This window comes from Microtus ochrogaster (assembly GCF_000317375.1).
Source record: "Microtus ochrogaster isolate Prairie Vole_2 chromosome 14 unlocalized genomic scaffold, MicOch1.0 chr14_random_3, whole genome shotgun sequence".
NCBI classification, from domain to species: Eukaryota; Metazoa; Chordata; class Mammalia; order Rodentia; family Cricetidae; genus Microtus; species Microtus ochrogaster.
The window spans coordinates 11,027,320-11,051,419 of record NW_004949098.1 but is presented as its reverse complement, the minus strand read 5'-3'; the positions used below and the strand labels follow the sequence as shown (position 1 = coordinate 11,051,419).

General features: G+C 43.1%; 1 protein-coding gene across 1 annotated transcript in view; it reads right to left on the bottom strand.

Moving 5' to 3' along the window:
• The window catches only part of Kcmf1 (potassium channel modulatory factor 1), a 63,879-nt gene extending 39,855 nt beyond the window's left edge, over positions 1 to 24,024 (bottom strand). Inside the window, exon 1 of the mRNA XM_026787993.1 lies at positions 23,931 to 24,024. The gene's annotated coding sequence lies outside the window, so the exon portion shown is untranslated. The remainder of the gene's footprint in view (positions 1 to 23,930) is intronic.
• Between the last annotated feature and the right edge of the window lie 76 nt (positions 24,025 to 24,100).

The window sequence follows — 24,100 nt, the reverse complement described above, 5'->3', positions numbered from 1 at the left end:
TACAGAGCTAGTTCCAGGACAGGCTCCAAAGCCACAGAGAAACCCTGTCTCGAAAAACCAAAAAACAAAACAAAACAACAAAAAAAACGGGGTTCTAGGCCAGTCTTGGCTACATGAACATCTGTCTCAAAAATCAGAGCAAACAACAAAATCCAGAACTGGCAAAGTTGCTCAGCAGGTAAGGGACTTGTTAGTCCTGACCTGAATTTCATCTCCAGAGCCACTTGATAAAAACAGGGAATGGACCCTAGAACGCTGTATTCTGACCTTTACTCACGTGCCATGCACATGTGCATGCGTATATACACACACAAACAAGCGCACACCAAGAAAGAAATACCAAAAATAAAAGCTGGGATCTGGTGAGATAGCTCAGCAAGCAAAGGAGCCGCAGTCAAGCCCATCAGCATGAGTTACAACACATGCAAGCTGCTCTCTAATCTTCACATGTGTGCTACTGCATGCATGCGTGTGTGTGCGCACACACACACACACACACTAGCGATGGCTCGGTAGGTGAGGATACATGGAACCCATATAGTAGGAGAACCAACTTCTGCATATTGTCCTTTAACCTCCACGTGTGCCACTTGGTAAACAAAGCGAAAAATCCCCCCATATATACGTAATTAAAAAATTAAGGAGTCTCTTAAGATTTTAAGGTATAAAATAATAGTACCAAATAGATTTTTTTAAGCTCTTCTCAAATGTTTGTTTATAAAGTCACTCTATTTCCTATCTTACTTTGTGCACTTGACAGTGGTTACTGATGTAGGTGGTACTTGCTCCTAGCAGGTGCTATGGAAGCATGGCTGGCACAGTGTTTCTTGCTTTAGTATTTATTTGGAAGTGCCTGCCAGGCAGTCTAATACCTGCTATGAGATGACAACTGAACTTTCTCCACCTGTCACATGTACTTCCAAATGTACCAAAAGGGAAAAAACTGTAATTTTTAAAAAATAAGTAACTAACTCCATTTTACATGCAGCTACTAAGTACTTCTGCATGTTTTAACACCGAAAACACCAGCAATCCAACATTTTGGAACGTGATACCTTGAGTTGGTCAATACAAACAATGCCGACAGCAACTGCTGTAGCTCATGACTGCTAATAGAATGCTTATTTATTTCAGAGCACATACTCCTGGGGTATTTGTAGAGGGAACTGAGGATCAAACCCAGGGCCTCTTGAATGTTTGGCAAGTATTCTTTCTACTTCTGAATACACCCCAGCCCCTGAGCATTAATATCATGAACTACATTGTTTTTATGCCTGTGTCTCTGTGTTTGGGTGCCTACAGAAGCAAGAGGGAGCTGGATCCCCTGGAGTTGCAATTACAGACACAAGCTGCATCACAGGAGTGCTGGGAACTCAGGTACCCTGAAGAGCAAGAAGTGCTTTTAACAGCTGAGCCACCTCTCTAGCCCAGAATGACTTTATACAACATCATTTTTACTTTTATGGTATAGTTTTTCATTATTTTTTTTAATGAGAGTAAGATTTATTTATAGAAAAATTCCAGAAAATTTATTACAGAAAAATGATTAAGAAACCCAACTATCACTATGAAAGAATGGCTCCAAGAGGTTCACATAGGTGACCACCAGAGGAGGGCAGCGTGCCATCTGACCCATTCAGGCAACCAGACATTATGGATCTCTCAATGTGATATAAGAAGTATCATAGAATATTCAGGACCTATATAATATCCTTCCCAGAAATAAGCCTCTGAAATCAGGTACCATTTAAAGAATTATGGAGGATGAAAGAATAGGTAAAATACAAGCCCAAATGTGTGTAACACTAGCAAAGAAATCATTTAGTAAGAAGTAGTGCCTCACCCCTGTAATGCCAAGCACTTGGGAAGAAGCAGCAAGAGGACTGCAGCCAGCTGGGAGGCCAATCTGACAGACACTCAAAACCAAACCAAGCCAAAGATCACAAAACAAAATAACAACAACACACACACATATTACCTCAAAGAATTGTTGGCCAGCCACTCTAGGCAAATTGGTGAGGTCCAGGTTCAGTGAAAAATTCTCCAAAATTAAGTTATCTGAGGAATGACACCCACACCAGACACACATCCACTACAACATACATAGACTTGCCCTAGCAAAAGATCTGGGTGTGTATGTCAAGTTCATACCCCAGGCCTGGAATTTGACCAACAAGTCTATCAGCTTCTCTAACCTAGCACTGCCAAGCCCTCACCACCAAAAAAGGAAAAAAATGCTACGGCTAAAGACGTGGAATACAGCAAAGAATATATTGCAGGTCAGTGGGATCTCTGTGAGTCTGAGGCCAGCCTGGTCTATAGTGAATAGTTCCAGGATGGCCAAGAGAAACCCTGTCTTGAGGGGGAAAAATAATGTATTAAATATAAGTTAATTTGTCAATTAAAATGTGGAGCAGTACACATCTAAAAACCTAGGAAAGCAAGAGGAACAGTCTCTGAGCGACTGGGTTGAGTTCCAGGCTAGCTAGGGCTACACAGTGAAACCCTTTATCAAAAACATAAAACACTAAAAAACCCACAATAGAGAGAAGTAACAGTCACTTCAAGTAGTCCTCTCTTGTCTCTAGGTTTTAAAGAATCAACACTGAACTACTCAACCAGTAAAGACTTCTTCCTTCAATATCCAAACACATCTCTCACGTCCATGAGGAAGTCTTTAAATCATATACAATGAAGGGAAAGACAAGGTCTACAGTGATGTTCTAACAAAGCATTTCTGAATTCAATGGAAAAAGCCACTGATTTAATTAATGTGCAAGCCTAGTATAGGCCTGGTGCGCCTCACCACCATACTTCCTTAGCGTAACTGTTCTTCTCCATCCTTGTCTCCTCATGCTCCCTGGCCTAGAGAGCCTTATCTGCTTCTATTCTACATACCAGACTGAAGAGACCCATTCACAACTCCCACAGGTACACCCTGGAGTGTGTCTTGTACTCCTGACCATTAGAATGCAAACCTCTTAGGGACAGGAACAAGATAATGCTTGTCCCCTCTCCAACAGGGTTTCTCTGTGTAGCCATGGTTGTCTTGGAACTTACTGTAGATCAAACTGGTCTTGAACTCAGAGATCCAACTGCCTCTGCCTCTCAAATGCTATGATTAAAGGCCTGTACCACCACCTCTGGGCCCTCCAGGAGCACTATCTTGGGAAAGGAAGTGTATCAAGGTGTGGTGGGACACACAAGTACAAACTCAAGGCCAGACCATTCTAGTAGAGCTCTAGATCAGCCAGGCTTAGCAGGACTGTCTGAAGGAGCCAGCAAAATGGTTCTGGATGAAAGCACTTGCTATGTAAGATTAGCAACCTGTCAGATCCCAAAGGGGAAGAAGAAAAGCTATTCCTTAAAGGTGTCCTCTGGCACACGAAGATACTAATAATACATAAAATATAGTACCCTAATAAAGGTATTTATATTAAAAGTTAAGTAGACAGAGGGACATGAGAAAAAGAGGCATTCAAAACAAAGTAAGATACACCTAGATTATGGGTGTCAACTTCTCCAAGGTTTGCGGAAAGTAAGACATACCCAAGTGTGGATTCCCAGGGGAAAGTCAAACAATTTTACTTATATTTGTATCTGTAGATATCCTTTGGCTAGAAGGTGAAAAAAAGCTATTTGATGAAGCTCAAAGTGCAATGGAAATGCTGTTAACCATTGATGATACAAAGAGAGCTGAAATAAAAGGTACTGTTTTTTGTCAATGAACTGTTTTTACACTTGCTTGGTTCCAGGTAGTAGTCATACCATCACGTTCTAGTACAATAATCTGACTGCTCAATGGTAAAAAGATAGTTTTTTAACCATTCCTCTATATAATGCATTTGTACATTTATCTTTAATTTAAAACTCAGTGTAGTGTAGTCACAGCTCACACACTATTTGTAACCTTCCATGAAACCGTATTATATTGTATCTTGGGTTCTTTATACCTGATAATTAGCTATCTGTAAGTTTAGCAAGTCTATGTTGTGTAAATTTTATTGTGTAATTTCTGATTCTATTACTAACAAAACATTCCATTCCAGTTTGCCTCAAATAAGACATTTAGTGTGTTGTGAACCACAAAAATATGTAAAGCAGTACTATATATAGTTATTAGCTCTATGAGCCATTCCATAAATGTACATACATCTTAAAATGTGTTGTACAGCCAGGTGGTAGTGGCACACACCTTTTATTTAGTCCCAGCACTTGGGTGGCAGAGGCAGGTGGATCTCTGAGTTCGAGGCCAGCCTGATCTACAGAGCTAGTTCCACAACAACCAGGGCTGTTAATTTCATCTACAATAACCACCACATACGATCATGCCAAGGCTGCTAAGAATTATACCCATTTCACTAAATGATGTACAGAGACCTAAGTAACTTGCCCTACATCACAGTCAGTGGTCAAACTGGGACGTGAAGCTCATTCAAGTCTCAGAACTTCACTATTCAGAACTGAGCAAAAACTTCAGTCATGAGAGGGGAAAGCTCTAACCACTGTGGTAGCCTTCCCTACGTGCATCTATGAACTGGCAAGAGCTCCTGCTGGGATTTCTGGTCTCTCATGCCAGCAGCATGGAAGAAGAATATGGTCTAGAGTTGAGTCATGAGATCTGAATTCTAGGCCTTACTTGGTCACTAACTGGTGGTGACTCAGCCCTTCTGAACCACAGCTGGAAGGAGGGGTGGCAAAGGGAGAGACAGAGGCTGCAGCAACAACTGTTTTCCTATAAAACCAAATCGTCCATTACTCTACCTTTGATTTTACCACAGAAAATGACTGAAATAAACTAATTCCCATAGCTCAGCCTGTACGGCTCTGCATGGCCTTCAACAGAGACCCCTTGCCACCTAAATAAAAGGTCTAAAAAACTGGGCCACAATAAACCAAAGGACAACAATAAAAGACCAATCTTATACCACACAAAACTACCCACCCAGGGGTGGCACTGTGTCTACTTAGCCAGGCCCTTCCATACCAATCATTAATCAAGGAAATGCCTCACAAGCTTGCCTACAGACCACCCCATTGGGGGCATCTTCTCAATTGATGCTCCTTTTTCCCAAATGACTCTAGCTTGTGTCAAGTGGACAAAACCCACCTTCCTTACTCAGAACCAAGCTCTCTCCAGGTTCTTTTCGTCACTGTCCTGAACCTTCAGTCTTGAGAATTCCCCAGAGCTTAGTGACAGTCTCTGTCTTCTCACTCCACAAGGTCTGCCACCCTGGGTGGGCAGATCTACTGCTGCAGACAAAGCTAAACGGGCTCACTCTCCTCTTCAGTGTTCACTGCTCCTACCTTCAATCATGCGCTTATGCATTTAACTCAAGCTAGAAACCCCAACTTTCAATTCCGTCCAGAAGCCTCATGCCTAATCAATTACCAAACCCATTCATCTATTTGCCCTCCCCAGCTCCATACCTGTTTATCTAACAGCTATTATTCTTTATGGGATGCCCTCAGACACTCATCACGAAACTTAGAGGGCCTATCTTTTCTCTCCTCTATGTTAGACCTGAGCTGTCGATCCCTGCTACTCAGCATTACTTATCTTAGAAGGCTGGAGCCCCCCAAAGCCTAGCTAGCAAGCATATTTCCACAGTGAGCAAAGACAGCAGGCATGGTGGTTTCTGCCATAATTCCAACACTAGGGAGGCAGGAGGACCTCAAGTTCTGGAATACCTAACAAAACTTTGTCTTAGAAAAAGTAGTGTGATGTGGAAGTCCCCTCTGTGTGCTGTGGTTATCATAAATGAATAAAGAAACTGCCTTGGCCTGTTGATAGGGCAGAACTTAGGTAAGTGGAGAGGACTGGACTGAATGCTGGGAGAAAGCAGGGCGGAGTCAGGGAGATACCATGGACATGCTGCCTGAAATAGACATAGAGCTAATGGGTCAAGCAGTGATTTAATTAATACAGTTTCTGTGTGATTATTTCGGTTCTGGGAGGCAGGGATGAACAAGTGGTTCCTTGCAACAGTAGTGGGTGGGGGCTGGAGAGTTGGTACACTAGTTAAGAGTGCTCAATGCTCTCAGAGAGGACCCAGGCTTGGTTCCTAGTACCCCCATGGCAGCTCACACAACCAGTCATTACTCCCAATTCCAGGGATTCTGACACCCTCTTCTGAGCTCCATGGGCACCAGGGATATATGAGGTTATTATCCATATAATCTTGCCAAACATTCATGAATGAAAAAAAAATAAAAAGAGGACATGACTGCTCCAGGCATGGTGGAGAAGGTTTATTGTAGATATAAAGTAAAGAACAGTAGATATGAGGGTGAGCATAGCCAGACACAGAGGCATCTGGAGAGTTCAGGGTGAACATGACCAGCCAACTGAGCTGGGCCACGTGAGCAGAGGCAGGAGGGGAGAGAAACAGAGAGGAACCTGAGACAGCATCAAAAATGCCCCCCCCCAAAAGGGGGGGCGGTGTAGCCAAAATGGCCAGGTTATATAGGAAAAGCATCTGGGGGAAGGTCAGCTCGGCCCAATCCATGGGCTGGAGAAGTTTAGGGTAGGGGTTGGGGATATGCCAGCCAAGAAGACCCTGTAACAGGTAAGGACTGAGGGATACAGGGAGAACCTGGCAGCCAGCATCAGCTTTGATGTTAATAGGCACCTCAGCTGTCTGACAGAGTTTGAGACCTAACAACTCACAGACATAAGGAAGCAAGGATCATCAAACTTCAGCCTGCGGACCAAATGTGGCCTGACATCTGTTTTCATTTGGCCCGTTAACAATGGTATTTATATTTTTAAATGACTAGGAAGCTTTAAAAATAATATTTATGGCTATGGGTGTGACAGAGGGCTTGCTTACCATTTCCAGCCTTCGGGTTCAACTCACAAGACAGGCTAGATTAAATAACTGTAGTATTTAACGAGCTTGGAAATTACACGAAATTCAAATTTCAGTGCCCTAAGATTAACTGGCTATCACAGGCGTGTTCATCTGCTTCTGTATCATCGGTGGTTGCTTTCATTACACAGCCACAGAGTGGGGCAGCCATAAACTAGACTCTGTGGCCCACAAAGCCAAATGCACATCTGCCCAAACACAGAAGTTTGCTGACCTCCAAATTAAACAGAAACGGACATCGGCTTCAGTTTCTGATAAAATTTGGTCCAAAATTCTGGCTATTTTTTAAAAGCATTTCTTATTCATGTGACTGAGGACAAAGAAGCCTTCAGCTTAGAATTATTACTAACACTGTGTTATTTTGACTTTATTGATTTAATTTTGCATGAGTGCAGGTTTTCACTCCATATATGTACTGTGCCATGCATGTGTGCACACATGCATGTGCATGCACACACACACACACAAATAAAATTGTAATAAAAATAGGTATAAAATTGTGACTGACATGACAATTAAATGGGTCAACACATGTGAAATACTCAGGCCGAACAGATACTTGATGATTTTCAGTTTCTTCCCTTCCTGTCTGCCATCTCCACTGCCAAGAACCTGGACAAAGAAAACGGGCAAGTCCACCAACCAATACTTGAAGGAGAGGTGCTGCCATATAAGTCAGCTTCTAAGTTAACCCCTTTGTCCTTGAGTACCTTGAGTCCTCTGTCCCTTGCTGTTAAATACGAAATTCCTTCTCTATTCCTGTGCTTTCTTCCTGAGAAAGTGCCAATCCCTAGGCTTTGGTGAAGAAGCTTATAAAATGCTAACCTCCAGTCCTGATGTCTCTTCTCTGAGCAATGTGTGGATTTCCCAACCTCTGATTCCTACCAGATGTCCAGACCACTACCACCTTTAATTCAAAATGTCAAAAGCTGAACATGGTTTTCCCCCCGTCCTTATGTTCCCAATTTGCTAGAAGAATCTGCTGTTCTTCCAGCACCCTGTGTTTGTCTCTTCCACTCTTACAATGAGACTCAATCCTGTCACCTTTTTTCTTTTTGTTCCTGCTGCCGCTGATAAATCAGGCCTTTTTATTTCAAGCTCATTTTAGCAAAAAGCCTTTAAGCAGTCTCCTTGTCAAAGGCTCCAATCAATCCCTCTCCTGCTACCACACGAATCTTTCTAATACTTGCCACTTTTCATTGGACCCTGTCTGTTTAGTTTTTATATCAGCCCAGGCTGACTTGGAACTCTCAATACTCCGCCTCAATCTTCCTGACTGCTGGGATTACAGCTGTGTGTCAACATGTGTGGTTTACTTAAAACTTTTGGGACAAAAGTGTCCTTAAGTGGCAACTGGAATCCTGCACTTTTATCCACCTTGTTCCCACCTCCATTTCTCCCATGATAAAGACAGAGCCACCTTTCATTCCTGCTGTGCTCTCGAACTCACAGACCTTACATCAGCATATCATCAGAGAGGCTCCCATGACCATCCCTCTTTACAGAAGAGAACTGCAAGTCTGAATAACGGACCTTTGGAACCTTAGGCAAGTCCATGATGTCTGTAATACGCTTCACTCCTACTTACTGAGACACTGGTCTCACTGGCCAGCTATCTCCTTTCTATAGCCAACTCTTCCTATAAAAACACAGAATTTCAAGCAGGGGTGGGGATGTGGCACAAGCCTTTGATCCCAACACTCAGAAGGTAGAGGAAGAGGATATCTCTGAGGCCAGCCTGGCCTACAGAGTGAGTTCCAGGACAGCCAGAGCTACACAGAGAAACCTTGTCTCGAAAAACAAAACGAACAAAAAACAACCACAGAATTTCTTTGTGTCTTGAACTGAAATGACACCCTTTGGGAAATACATTCTCTAATGAACAACACCTTAGTCTATCGCCAAAGCTATGGAGTTTGTAGTCAGTTAGCTTTGACACTTTTCATTATCCCAGTCAGTCTCCAGCCATCTTCTTTTCCATCTGTGGCCCTTCCTGCTTCTGCCATCCCACCGGCCCCTCTAGTGTAAACACTTCCTCTGTGACTTGATGCCCATCACCAGAGCCTCAACCTGAGGACCCAATGCTTGGGACTGGACAGCAGAGGGCAGGTTCTCAACTGGTAAGATACATCCTGAGTAGAATGGGAAATCAATCTAGAAGGTCACAACAGTATTTTTCCTTTCAATGAAACAGAAGGAAGAAAACTACACATTTTTCAAAGGGACAGTAAGTGCTACTTTGCAAAACTCTTGCTTGGGACAGACCAATGCATGTGATTCCATGACTACTGACTCACAATGTAAAAATATGTTTGTTTCCTCATTGAAAGTTAATGAAGACAATCCAATTTTTTTCAAGCTAAAATAACTTTATCACAGCAAGGTAAACACAGAATATAGAGATAAGCTGAAAATGCATTTAACATTCTTAAACCAGACACGAAACAATGACTTAAAAACAAGAATATACAAAGACATAAACTACATAGAAGAGGAAAAAAATTAATTTAAAGTAAGCAAATGTCATAAGTAGCTATTTTTCAAAAGAGCATATACAAATGGCCAAAAGATACAAGAAAAATACTACAAATTATTAGCAATAAATAAAATGCCAATCAAAACCACAATTATCTATCTCAACAATTGTGGAGCCCATAGAAGTGGCTCTATTCCTTCTTGACTTAGGGTTAGAGAGTTTTATTTTATTGAGCACTACATTTTTCTCTGCTCTCCTCCCTGCCTCTCCCCTCCCCTTCAACTCTCTCTCATGGTCCCCATGCTCCCAATTTACTCGGGAGATCTTGGAAGACAACCCAATTCTAGGCTCAGGGCTCAACATTTAACTTCCACCAATCCTTCTACCTTCTAGGAGAAAAAAAAAAAAAACCCAGCTAAGTATAAGACACACTGGGGCTGAGTAAAAAAAAAAAAAAAAGAAAGAAAAAAATCAGACTTAAAATGAGAGCTAGTTCCAGGACAGGCTCCAAAGCTACAGAGAAACCCTGTCTTGAAACACACACACACACACACACACACACACACACACACACACACACACACACACACACACACACACACAAGAACCAGATAGTAAATCTCTCCAGTGGTCGACAGAACTACTCAACTGTGCTATTATGGTACAAATGCAGCTGAGATAACATATAATGGCCAGATGTGACTGTTTTCCAATAAAACTTTACAAAACCAGAATGGGGCTGGGCCATGGTGCCCAGTACTTGGGAGGCAGAGGCAGGCGGATCTCTGTGAGTTTGAGGTCAGCCTGGGCTACAAGAGCTAGTTCCAGGACAGGAACCAAAAAAAGATATGGAGAAACCCTGTCTCGAAAAATCCCCCCCCAAAACCCCAAAAAAAACCCCCAAAACCAGAATGGGCTCATTTGGCCTATGAACTTCTAACACAGTCTGAACGTTATGGGGATAAGATGATCCTCTTCTGTTTTGTTCAGAACAGACTGACACCAAACATGAAGTCAATAACTACTCGCAGCATGGGTGAACAGACAGTGGTGAGCTACACCTTTCTCCCCTTCTCAGGTGACAATACAACAGTGATGCAAAAAGAATAAGACCAGGGCCAACGGCTTTATTTTTAGTTGGCAAATGATCCCAGGACCATGTGTGTCTGTCACCAGCAATAATCATGCTCCATTTAAATACTTCGGTCCATTTTTGGTCCAAGCAGAAACTTGTTAAAATACAGACTGGGCCCATTCTACAAATTCTCCTCTAGTAGACAAATCTAGGCAGAGTCAAAAATCTAACTTTTCAGCAAATTTTACAACCAAGCATCCACCTTGCATTTTAGGGCTACAACTGCCCCAGATAGTGCGAATCCAACCCCACAGAAAATCACTAAGGTAGGTGGGTGGCTTTTTTGTGTTTCTTAGGGTTTTTTTTTGTTTTTATTTAATTTAATAGCATGATTACTTGGTGGCGGGGGTAGGAGGAAGAAGAGACAGGGTCTATCTATATAGCTGTGGCTGTCTTGGAAATGACTATGTAGACCAGGCTGGCCTCAAACTACGCAGATCAGCCTGCCTCTGCTTCCCAAGTGCTGGGATTAAAGGCGTGCGCCACCACCACTACCCCAAGCTTAATTTCATGATTCCTGGGGGTGCACTTTTTAGATGACATGCCCAGTTAGTGATGCCCATACTGGTAGTACTTGAATCACAACTGAGCAATGGCTCAGTTGTTAAGGGCACTGGCGGCTGCTCTTCCAGAGGATGAGGGTTCAATTCCCAGCACCCACATGGCAGCTTACAATTGTCTGCAACTCCAGTTCCAAGAGATCTGACACCCTCACACAGATCGCTCTCTGTGAGTTCCAGCCTAGCTTGTTCTACAGGTGGAGTTCCAGGATAGCCAGGGCTACACAGAGAAACCTTATCTCAAAAACAAAAACATAAGAGTACCTAGCTAAAGGGTGAGGCAGTAAATGAAAAGAAACACTAAAACAAAAAATCACCTAACTACACTTGTAGTATCTTACACTACTGAAAACAAATGTAGTAAATACAGGATGCTCCAGTCACCTGATGGGGCAGAACTGAAAAGGAGGAACCTGGGAAATACCAGCCACTTGGCAGAACTGTTTCTTCAGTGAAACAAAGGCAGAAAACATCAAGTTTCTAACAGATGAGGAGCAGTGGGATGGCCCAGTGTTAAGGCACTAGCCACCAAGGAGGATGGCCTGAGTTCAATCCCCAGCAGCCCTGTGGTGAAAGGAGAGGATGGTCCTCTGCCATCCAGATAAGCACCAGAGCTATCTGTCACAGTGCTCTAGTGAGCTCTACCTGAGCACAGGTATAGGCAGGGTCCGTGGTTGACAGCAAGCAAGTCTTTTTTTTTTTAAACAAACAAACACAAAACCCAACTGGACAGCTACTTGAGATCAGATCTCTTTATAATGTAGTATCTGCAGCCAGGTGGGCAAGGAGGCTCTAGGCTCAGTACTTGGGAGCCAAGGACAGGTGGATCTCTCTGAGTTTGGGGTAACTTGGTTTATACATAGTTCCACAGCAGCCAGGATTATATAGAAACTCTGTCTTTAAAAAAAGAAAAAGAAAAAAAAAAAAGAAATTGGCAATAAATTACCAAACCTAGAGAGGTCACCCCAATCTAAGGTCTGAAAACTCAGCCTCCATCAGACACAACTCGGAGCCCTCTGAACCTTGGAACTTGTCCTGAGTAGCACAACTTTCACAGCTATACACGCTCAGAGCAGACGCATTAAAACTCCACCAACACATCAACATTCACTCCAAACTACTTACCCTTCCGACCTTAGGTGATCAAATGGATTATAATTAAAACAAAACAACAAGATGGCTCCTGCCCATATCCCTTAGAGTTGGGTTGGAGGAACCAGCGAATTCAAGGCCAGCAGAGGCTCACAGTAAGACTGCCTCAAGAAACGCACAAAGATTTAGTTGCTGTTTAGAATGTAGGTTTCTACTGCCAAGATGGCTATGCTTGATAATGCAGGTTAAAAACATTTTTAATAAAAAAAGAAAAATCCAGAATGTTACTAAATGGCCCAATGACAGAAGGCAATCTGCAAAAGTACACTTATGGATAGGATGAAGAGTCAACGAACTCGCAAATCTCTGCACGAATCTACAGGTGAACTCCGCTGAGATGTAGTACTGCTGATGAAAAAGTAGCAATAAAACACGATACATAAAATGCCCATCAGATTTAAGACTTAATAAACAAATGTTAATATATCATTAACGGCTGGAGATGTCGTTCAGTAGTGGAATATTTGCCTGGACTGCACAAAGTCCTGAGTTCAATTTTCCAGCTGTACTAACAAACCAAACCAATAAATAATTAGTTAATAATTTTTTAATAATAATTAATAATATTAATAATAATTTTAAATCAAGATGTGATGAAACAAGCACTCACAAATTTGGGATGGGGATGAAGGAGGATCTGGAGTTCAAGGTCATTTTTGGCTACCAATGAATTTGAGACCAGCCTGAAAGATATGAAACTGGGGTCTTTGGTTTAAAGATTTATTTACTTACTTATTTTGTTTTTTTGAGACAGTGTTTCTCAGTGTGTGTTCTCAGTGTAACAGTCCTGGCTGTCCTGGAATTCACTCTGTATGCTAGGCTGCCCTTGAACTAACAGAGATACCTGCCTATGCTCCCCTAGCACCGGGATTAAAGGCATGGGCCACTACCACCAGCTAAAGATTTATTCTTATTTTGTGTACGTGTTTTGTCTGCGTGTATACACGTGCACCACATGCCTACTTGGTGCCCCCATGGAGTCTATTGTAACTGTTGAGCCATCCTCTCTTCACCCCCTAAAATCAGGTCTTAAAACAAACGCGAAACAAAAATATTACATAATTTTGATGTAGAGGGAGAAGCATATTATAATATTAGGGTATTATTAACTTATTAAAATTAATAGCATCTCATTTAAATGTAGCTACCAGAGAATAATTTAAATACACATGTGACATCATACAAATATAATTCCAGCACTTGGGAAGTTGAGGCAAGAGAATTGCTGCTAAATTTGAAGCCAGCTTAGGTTATCAACAGAGATATATATGTATCAACCAATCCCTCTTCTGACCTGTGCCACTACTATGTCTATTCCTAACTATAGCCACACAAACATCATATGAAAAACTATCAGAACCTGGAAAGGCCAGCTGATCAGCTGGGTATCTGAACATGAAGACCACCTGCTTCCTTTCCACCATCAAGCCAGAAAAAAAAGACAGGTCCACATCAACCCTTACACAGTGCATGTCTGCTTTCCTTCAATGTCCTTAGCTCCTCAGAGAGCATCCCAACTGCAGCACTGCCAGGCATGGGGGGGGGGGGGACACTGGTGGACCAAGAAGGTCAGAAGTAGGGTCTAGCTGCTCAGCCCAGCAGTTGTGAGTTACATAAGCAACAGGACTGTACAAAGCCTATAATGCAAAAACTAAGTGCTTTCAACAGAAAATTAAACATTTAATCCCTTGAGCTCTTTTCTCACCTTAGTGAGAACATCAACAATAATTACAAACCTATGAGAAATAATCTAACATACTTTCACATATGCAGATGTGCACCGAGACCTCAGAATGCACCACAGTTTAATACTGGAAAGGAAAGAAATGAACTGCTGGGCAGAATCAGACTAGAAATGTAAATGAAAATAAACTTAAAGGAGGAAGGCTCATGCAACTGTTGACAAAATATTAAAATACTTACATGGTTTAACTACCTTGTCATAAAATATAAACTTCAAGATTAATTCCAGCACACTGAAGAGAGCCCACTAGGAAAGCATTTACTGTCCAAACATGAGTTTCAGACCCACTGAATAGTACTATCTTCTAGCAAGGACCCACATACAAGTTGTGGCAAGCACTGGATGCCTTTGAGTGGCACCAGGGTAGGTGCTCCATAAATAATCACCGAAGAAACAACTAAAAGGACTAGCAAATTCAGATACATAGTACAACTAGTGCAGAGTTAACCTGAAACCAGAAGCAGAGGAAACAAAATGTAACCCAGTGCCAGCCCAGGCCAGGCCCCAGGACTCCGCTCCCCTCGACTGTTTTTGCTCTATGTAGTTTGTTCATTCCTCCTCTAAGAAAGTTCCTGGTCCTCTTTACCACAATTCCCCTTTCCTGTTAGTTAATAGGCATCCCCAAGGAAAAACAGGAGAGGTTGTTTTTAAGGAGTCTTGGTTATTTTAGATAAACTCTAACAAATCTAATAGTAACTCACAGGGAGCTCTCGGGAGCCAGGCACTGGTGGTAGTACAGCTCAAGGGTAATACTATTCCACCTAGCAAAGGGAGGGGAGGCCCAAAAGTACACATGGCGTGTGGAGTATCTGGAGATGCTTCTGGAGGGTTCCTTAGCTTCCCAGGTAGAGATGGCATCATATCGGTCTTTAAAGGAACAATAAACAAGTCATAACCAAAAGGTAAGTTACAGGCTTTTAGTGGGTATTGGGGACCCAAATATAGGTCGCATGCATGCTTATTAGCAGGTACTTTATCCACTAAACCCGCTCCCTAGTCTGAACTTAGCACTTGAAAAAGATTCTCAGTCAAGCCCAATGGCTCATGACTGTAACTCCAGCAATTCGAAGGCTGAGGCAAGAGGACTAACTGTGACCCTGAAGCTGCCTGAGCCATCATCCACAGTTAGTTCCAGACCAGCATGGGCTACAAAGAGAGATGGTGTCTCTAAACCAAACCAAACCAAAAAGTTAACAGACAAAAAAAGTGATTTTCTAAATGAAAATCCTTCGGCTATTAAAAAAGGGTACAGTTCACGCCAGCTCAGTGTAAGATGTAAAGAAACACCCACACACCCATGCACCCACACAATTCAGTGGAAAATAATGTGCAAACCTAATTAGGCCAAATGTGAAAAACTCAGTCGCTGTTCCTCCTAGCCCAAAGTGACATACCTGACCCACCTTGTCATTTCAGGCTATCCCTCTCTAGTGGTAGGATAAATTTCGAGAGTCCATATCCATCCATACTTTCTCCCCACATTCTGTGACCTCTGGGAAAGTCTGTTGGGACCACTGGTGGGCACCATAGCCAAAGACAAGATGAGACAATTTTGCATTACTGAGGGTTGCACCAAGCTCTATTTTGCCAAACTGAAAACAATTCTCTAGGCTGTAGCCCCCCACCACCACCAAGAGGCACTGGGAGGGCCACAAACCACTTAGGGATGGCACCACAGGACATCGCGCAAAGCAAGTCACCTCTTTCTAAGCGCACCAGACACTGAGCTGCCTGCTGTCTGCGTCTCAGGACACTGCACCAGGCTGGTGGTGGTCTTCTGTTGTTGCAGTTATATAACCATAATCATTGCCAAGTTACATAGCCACGCTCTCTCCCATGCCAATACCTGTCTGGTGTCCTCTCCTGTCTTCACAATCCCAAGAGTACCCTGTGCTTTTTGACCATTCATGTCCTTCCCAAGTAATTTTTCTTAGGTACAACCTAAGCCTTGGAAACTGTCTGCTTTATTCTACCGCTCCAATATGTACTGTACGTGGCCAAAACATAGCAATGGACACATTTAAAAACTGCTGAACCGGTGTAAGAGGGCCTTCTGTATTTGTGTTGCTTTCATTGGTTGAATAAAGAACCTGCCTTGCCCTTTTGATAGGGCAGAGCTTAGGTAGGTGTGGAAAAGAGAACTGAATGTTGGGAGGAAGAAGGGCAGTGTGGCAGACGCCATGAATCTCCTGCCTGAGACTGACGCTGGTTAGAATCTTTCCTGGTAAGCTACGATCTCATGGCGTTACACAGATTGGTAGAAATGGGTTAGATCAGGATGTTGGCCAAGAAGAGGCTAGATATAATGGGCCAGGCAATAATTTAATTAATACAATTTCTATGTGGTTATTTTAGGTGTAAGCTAGCTGGGCTGTAGAACACGGCCCGCTCCTCCTACTACACTGAACTCTGTATACTTAAACATGGTAGCACCCACCTGAAATCCCAGCACTCAGGAGGTAGAGGTAGAAGGGTCAGGGGTTCAAGGCTAGCCTTGACAACACAGTTTGTTTGAGGTCAGTCTGGGCCACATCAAACTGTTTAGAAACAACATGGGAAAAATAAATAAAATGGTTCAGTGGTTAAAAACACTGGCTACTCTTCCAGAAGATCTAGGTGCTGTAGACTATTATTTTAAAGTGTGTTGCTTTTATTTATGTTCTGGTACATTTGTTTAATGCTGCAAAGATGTGTTTGATTAAATAAAATTCACGTGCAGTCAGGAGGCTGCATCAGCAGTAGCTGACAGGAAGTGGTAGGGAGGAGCCAGGTGGAGAAGGATTTTTAAGGAGGGTAAGGCGAGTAGGAGGGCTTGAGGGCTTCTGGAGAGGCGAGAAGAAGGGAGCTTCTTGCTATTCAGTCTCTCTGAGCAGAATTCCACCTCAAACCTCGAATCTTAAGTTCCCTTCGTAGCTTTGAAAGAGTAACCGCTTCTGATAGAGGCGGTGTTGCAGCTGTTGATTCAGACAGTCGGTGATTAAAAGGTTAACAACAATTTAAAAAAAGAGGGACACCTCGGTTTGATTCCTATCACCCACATGACAGCACCTGTAACTCCAGTTCCAGGGGACACACTGTCCTCTTCTGGCTTACGTATGTACTACACAGACATGCATGCAGGCAAAAGACAGTGTATAGAAAATTTTTAAAAAGGTACAATGGCAGGGTGGGAGTGGGGGCATTGAAGAATGCCTTTAAACCCACCACTCAGGGAGGCAGAGCCAGGTGCAAGGCTAGCCTGGTCTACAAAGCAAGTTTCATAACAGTCAAGACTGTTATACAGAGAAGCCCTATTGCGAAAAACCAACCAACCAACTAAACCAAACCAAACCAATATGGTAGCTTCAGGCACACAACAGATACTATAAAGCAGATGCTATGAAAATGAAGTCACATTTCATAAACACAGGCTTCTTTCTACAAGGATGTAAGCCAAATGGATGGATGTACTTGATCAAAAAGTTCCTAAGTTTGTACTATGACAAAGCTTCTAATTACAAAATTATTGCTAATTGTTTGGTTATGGTTCTTATGCTTTTTTTTTCAAACAGGGTCTCCCGTAGCTTAAGTTGGCCAGAAATTGCCTGATCTGTCTGCTTCAGCCTTCTGAGTGCACACACAGCCTAATGTCAAGCAATGTAAAATTCCAAGAATGAAAACAAGAAAGCACGCCAGGCAATGGTGGCGCGCACCTTTAATCCCAGAACTTGGAAGGCACAGGTAGGTGGATCTCTGTGAGTTCAAAGCCAGCCTAGTCTACTAGATGAGTTCCAAGACAGCTCCAAAGTTACACAGAGAAACCCGTCTCTTAAAAACAAAACAAACAAACAAAGGGGGGAGGGGGGAGAAGAAAGTACTATTTTAGAACAATTTGAACAAGTTCAACTTTCAAGTTGAACTTCATATGAAGAACTTAGAAATTAAAATACAATGTGTTTTCTCACAAATTTATGTTCTTATCTATTGTTTACAGAAAAAGAAGCTGAGCTTGATGGCTTATGCCCACAATTGCAACTCTCAGAAAAAAGGCAGGAGGATCACAAGTTCAAGGTTAACCTTGGCTACAAAATGAGTTCTAGGCCAGACACAAGGCAAAAAAAGAAGCGAAAGTCAAAAGTAAATACAATCTATGGTTTATTAGAACTCAAGTGTCTGTAGCTTTGGAGCCTGTCCTGGAACTAGCTCTTGTAGACCAGGCTGGCCTCAAACTCACAGAGATCCACCTGCCTCTGCCTCCCAAGTGCTGGGATTAAAGGCGTGCATATGCCACCACCGCCCAGCCTATCACGATCTTTGAACAAAACCAAGACACGATGGCACACATCTTTTCAGTGAAAAATAAAACTGCATGCCAATTATCAAGTGTGGCTTGAGAATTCTGAAAAAAAAAATCAAATTCTGAAAAAACAATATTTCAATTCACTCTATGTCTTTATATGTGTTTAGTGCTATTTAGTTTTATTTTTTGAAAATAAAAATATACAAATGAGCACAACTTTCTAAAAGTTGTAACACTCTACAGCACACACATTTAAACATGTTGTACATGATAAAAAGTTAATATATAATTTTTGCCAATAAAAAAGTTGCTAGGTATAATGGCACAAACTCCCAGCACTTGGGAGGCAGAGGCAGGAAGATCAGGAGTTCAAGGTCAACCTCAGTTACAAATCAAGTTTGATTGAGCCCAGTTAGAGCAACAGGTGATCCTGTCTCAGAAAACCAAAGCTGAGGGCCAGGGCTGTTGTCCACAGCAGAGCCCTTACAGCATGTGTTCAAGTCCCGGGTTCAATCCCCAGTGCTGCACAAACATGACATAAACTGATACTAACTTGACTGACGTCCCTACAGTCTGTGCTCCATACTGCGGAAGCTAACAGTATTAGGTGTTTCTGAGAAACAAGTAACAATTTGTCACCTGTCCTATCTATATTCATTGTCATTACACAAATAAAAATCTTCAAAAAGCTGGTGGATTAGAAGCCAGAAAAAGACAGCCTTGCGGCACAGGCCTGCAACCCCAGCTACAATGGATGGTGAAGAAGGAGGATCACATGTTCAAGGCCTGCCTGGGACAGAATAAGAAGGGCTGAGGTGGTAATTCCCTTGTTTTGAATGCAGAATGCAGGAGGCTCTAGGTTTCATCCTTAGCACTGCAAAACAACCAAGAAAATTAATAAATATAAGGAATAGATTTCTTTCTACTTCACTCCTCTAACAATTTTACCTCTTGCCAAAAGCAGCACAGGAAAGGGCTGGGTTTGTAGCTCTATTGGTAGACTGCTGGTCTAGCATACATGAGGGTCCATGTTTGATCCCCAGCACTGCATAAACACAGCATCATGGTACATGCCTGTCATCTCAGCCTTAGGAGGTGGAAACAAAGACTGCATGAGATCCTGTCTCAGAAAACTTCACAGTAGCCAGGCTGCCAGTAGCAAGGCTAAGTAAAATGCTTGTACCAAACCCGACAATCTGAGTGCGAAGCCCGGGACTCCTGGGAAGGTGAAGGAGAACCCATTTCTGCGAGTTGTGCTCTGACCACCACAGGTACACTGGGGTATGTGCCACCCCACTTCCTGAACAAAGAAATACACACAACATCTTTTTAATAAACAGTATCAGAGAACAAACTTTAAAAGTATTTGAAAGTGGGTACATATAGTAACGAACACACCTGTAATCCCAAAACTTGAGGTAGAAGAACAGGAGTTCAAGGACAGCCTGTGCAACAAGAGACCCTGTCCCTTGCCCCATCCCCCCGCAAAAAAAACAGAAGAGAAAAAAAAAAACACTCAAGATATTAAAATCAAAATAAGTTCCCTCTTTAAAATTGGGCAAACAGGGCAAGATGTGTCAGGAAGTAAAGGCACCTGCCACCTGAGCACGGTGAGCAGAGTGTGAGCCCAGGATCTATACAGTAGAAAGGGAGAACTCAGTTCTAAAGCTGGCCCAACACACTCGCGCGCTCTCTCTCGCTCTCTCTCTCTCTCACACACACACACACACACACACACCCTCACTCATGTACACGAAATAAATGAAAACTGGGCCGAAGAGGCAGGAGCAAAGTTGGGAAGCAGTTGACATCCACTTGCTTATTGCCTTTCTTCGGGCCCACCTCACGCAGTGCTCACTTGGGAAACTGTCTACAAACCACCTCTCCTACCAAGCTTAAAGGGAAAGGCTGTTTCCTTATTCCCCACATTCCTTGGTACCTAGCAGTGCATTTACACAGTAACCAAACAGGCCAAGGATTTAGAGCTATCTGTTAGTCCACACACTCAACTACAACACTCATAACTGAGCTAATGAGCTGAGTAATCTGACAGGTTTTTGTTTACAAAGCTATTTCCTGACTTTTATAAACTCTTACTAGCATACATTTCAAATATGCTGTTTACCAAAACATGACATTAAGATAGTGTGTGTGACACGGGATGGCCTGGACTTCTAAACCCTGCCTCAGCTTCCTGACAGGGTGCTGGAAATACAAGCACAAGCCTTAATGTTTTGTTGTCTCTTGACAGAACTGGCTGGCATTAAATTCCTAGGCTCAAAGGCTCCTCCAGCCTTATCGGACAAGCTACTAGAGCTAAGAGCCAGGTGACACGATAGCTGGCTTTTATTTTGTTTTTTGGTGGTGAATCCAGAGCTTTATGATGCAGGTTAACCAAGAACTGCAAAGCCAGGGATGGAGCTTAGCTGGTCAATGCTTACCCAGCAGTCTGAAGCTCTGAGTTCAAGTCCTAACGCTCCATTAATCGTGAGCAGGCAAGTGGAAGGAAGAAATCAAGAGCTCAAGGTCACTCTTGGTCACAGCATTGTCAAAGCCAGCCAGAGACACCTAAGGCCCTATCTCAAAAAGAACAAGAAGCAGGAGAACACAACAGCAGCATGTACTCCACAAAAGAGCTACAGCCCTAGTAGAGACATTTTAAAAGCTAAACAGAGAAAACAGAAAATGACTGGGTTTGGTGTGTAAGAAATGGAACTAGAGATTGTTGACATAAAGAACATACAGTGACTGGGTGCTGGGACCTGGGAAGTGTCTGCTAACATAACAAACACATTTCAAAACGAAATGAAAAAAGGCCTTGCAATTCTCTTCAGTAAAGTCACATAGCAAATAGGAACGTCTCTGTCGTGGGGCACTGCTACCTCCACAGACACATTCCTTTCTCCCATCTCTGTGGTACTGCCTCACGAGGTGCTGGAGCTGGCTCAATCCCGCACTTGCTCAAGGCCCAGTGGAAAAACTGGCATATCAAGGGTACAGTCTCACTACAGTTCCAGGCTGCCTAACTCTAAACCTCTATGAAGGGCAGAGTCAGGCAAACTCCAATACTTGGATGAATTGTGGCCATCACCAGTTCTTGACTGGCTGTACTAGCTAAGAATGGCTTTTAGGTTTTTAAATGGTGGTGGTGGTGGTGGCAGGGTTTCAAAGAATCATATTTCATGACACATGAAAATTATATGAAATTCTAATGTCAGTGTCCATAAATAAGGTTTTAATTGGAAGATGGCCACAAGCACTTGATTAGCTGGTTTTCAAATGACCACTGTGGAAGTGACAGATCTTATAGCTGGCTCAGCCTACAAACAGTGTTTTCTACCTGGGCCTTCACTTTGGAGAAAGTATGCTAACACTGGCCTAGACCGTTTCTTGCTGTCCTTGGCTGTATCCATTTTTCTTAGAGCAATCCAGTGCTCGTTCTTGACAGGTGTTCATCTTGGAGCTGTGTCGTCCAAAACATCATCATCTGTATACTACAGAGCCATTGGTTAGAGCAGAGAGAAGACAAAGTAGCAAGCTCCTTGTGCACAGAAGCCTGGAGAAGCAAGAAGACAAGAGCAATAGAGACAGCGCGGCTCTGCCCTGTACTAGACTACATTAGTTCTGGGTCACACTCCTGAGGAAAAAAACTGCAGAGAATTTGGAGGGCAGATTGATTAAAGAGCTCAAAAACCAGACCACTAAAAAATGCTAGGCTAGGTATAGTAGCACAGGAGGGAGACAGACAGAGGGAGTGGTTTTGAGTGTGAGGTCAGTCTAATGCACATAGTAAATTCAGGTCAACAAAAAATTGGTACCATGATCCTGTCTCAAAAACAAAGCTGAGGCCAGACAGTGTGACGCACACCTTTAATCCCAGCACCCAGGAGGCAGAGTCAGGCAGATCTCTGAGTTTGAGGCCAACCTGGTCTACAAAGCAAGTTCCAGAACAGCCAGGGCTACACAGAGAAACCCTGCCTTGGAAAAATAAACAAACAAAGCAGGCTAGAACAAAACAAACAGCTTTTTCAAAGCTGAGAAGAGAAATATAAGTGAAAACCTGGGATTATAACCTCCATTTGCTGATATATCAAATCCTTCTTGATGAAAATAATTACTGCCTGAAATATACAAAACAGAGAAATCTCTCAAAAAACTACCATTCCTGCATTAGGCCAAAGACTAAAGACCTTTAGACTACAACTGTCTGTTGGTATATAACTTTAACCACAGTCCTTGGGAGGCAGAGGCAAGCATTATTCATGGCCAGGCCAGCCAGGGTTACTTAGTGAGACCCTGGCTCAAGTAAATAAAGAAATAAATTTAATTAATATATTATAGAAATATAAAATCACGTGTTAAACACTGTACAATATCCTCAACATCCATTTAGGAAACATCTGGCATTAAGTTGCCAAAAAAGGTGTTGCAAGTTTCAAGATGTCAAGTAACTAAAAGGCAACACAGGTGTTATAAAAGCACCTTTTCCAGGCCCAAATTGGGAAAGGCAGGCTTAAATTGCAGTGTGTCTTTTATTGAAGGATATTATATCTACCTAAGCCATTTTAATGACTCTAGTACACTATCTGGGGGTAAAGGACTCTTTTTTCCAGGCTATTGCTCATTAAGAATATTCTGGATCTAGATGCTTCCTTAAGGTGAGGGGCAAAGATCTCAGAGACCCATCTCCCTAGACTGGGATTCTGTTATTTTAATCTAGTTCCTGAGTTAGAGCCTGCAGCCAATGCTAACCTTCATTTTGTCTTGAAAGTGGTCAATACCCCTACTGCTGCCATTTAAGGCTAACCTTAACATCTCCAAATGGAATTGATTATTGATCTTAATTACAACTTTTTTCAAACTGCAGCGATAAGAAACATATTCCCATTAAGCATACAAAATGGGTTAACAGGTAGAGTTCCAAATATTTCTCTGTTTCTGACTGGGGCTAAAATAATTACCCTGCTACCCCAACACTTGAACAGTTAGTAATCAAAAATGAGCCAAGAAGACTTCCCTTTTTTTAAATACAGAATCCGTGAACACAAAATGTTCAGAGTTAATCTCAATCTTGCCATTAGGAATGCAAATTCTGAAACACACACTAAATATATGTTAATCAGAGTTTTACAACCTAGGAAATCCTCGGTCTGTATTTTCCTAAGAAAGCCCTTCCCTCGGTAAAGCACACCCTACAATCCTCCACAAACTTTCTCCACTCCCAAACACCTCCCCAGGACTTGAGAATCTAAAGGACACCGTACTTTCAAGTCACTTCTACAAGCTTCCATTAACCGTAGTGAAATAAACTTTTCATCAAGTCGGGTGACTACTTTTTAAAGTAAAACCTGCTGAAGTGAAACAAAGAGCACACAGCCCCCTCCCCCTTCCTAAAAAAACCATATGGTAGTAAATTCAAGTTAACTTATTTTTCACCAGTTCATCGCCCATCCGTCGGCCTTCCAACACTCGTGCCTTTGTGCCGTGGGGCCGAGACCTGAGTGGCCTGATTCGCAGCCACAGAACCCTAGCGTGTTTCACGGGGCAGCGCGGAAGTCCAAACGCCCCCCGACCGTAAGGCTGCTGCAGTGGGTAGCGCACGCGGGCGAGGGCCCGGGGCAGGCCGGGAGCGAGTTCCGCTCCGACCGGGTGACGGAGCAGGGAGTTTGCTCGTCGCGGACAGGCTGGATCCGCCCCGGGAACTTGGCTTACCCGAGCCCAGGGACGCGCCGAGGCCTACCGCGAGGCCGGGCGAGCTCCAGTCAGCGAGGGCTGCCCGAGCCGCAGCGCCTTCCCGCCGGCGGCCCTCAAGCGGGACCGCCGCTCGACCGCGGTCTCCAGGACACCGGACGCGTCCGTCGGGCCCGGACCCCGCTCCCCTG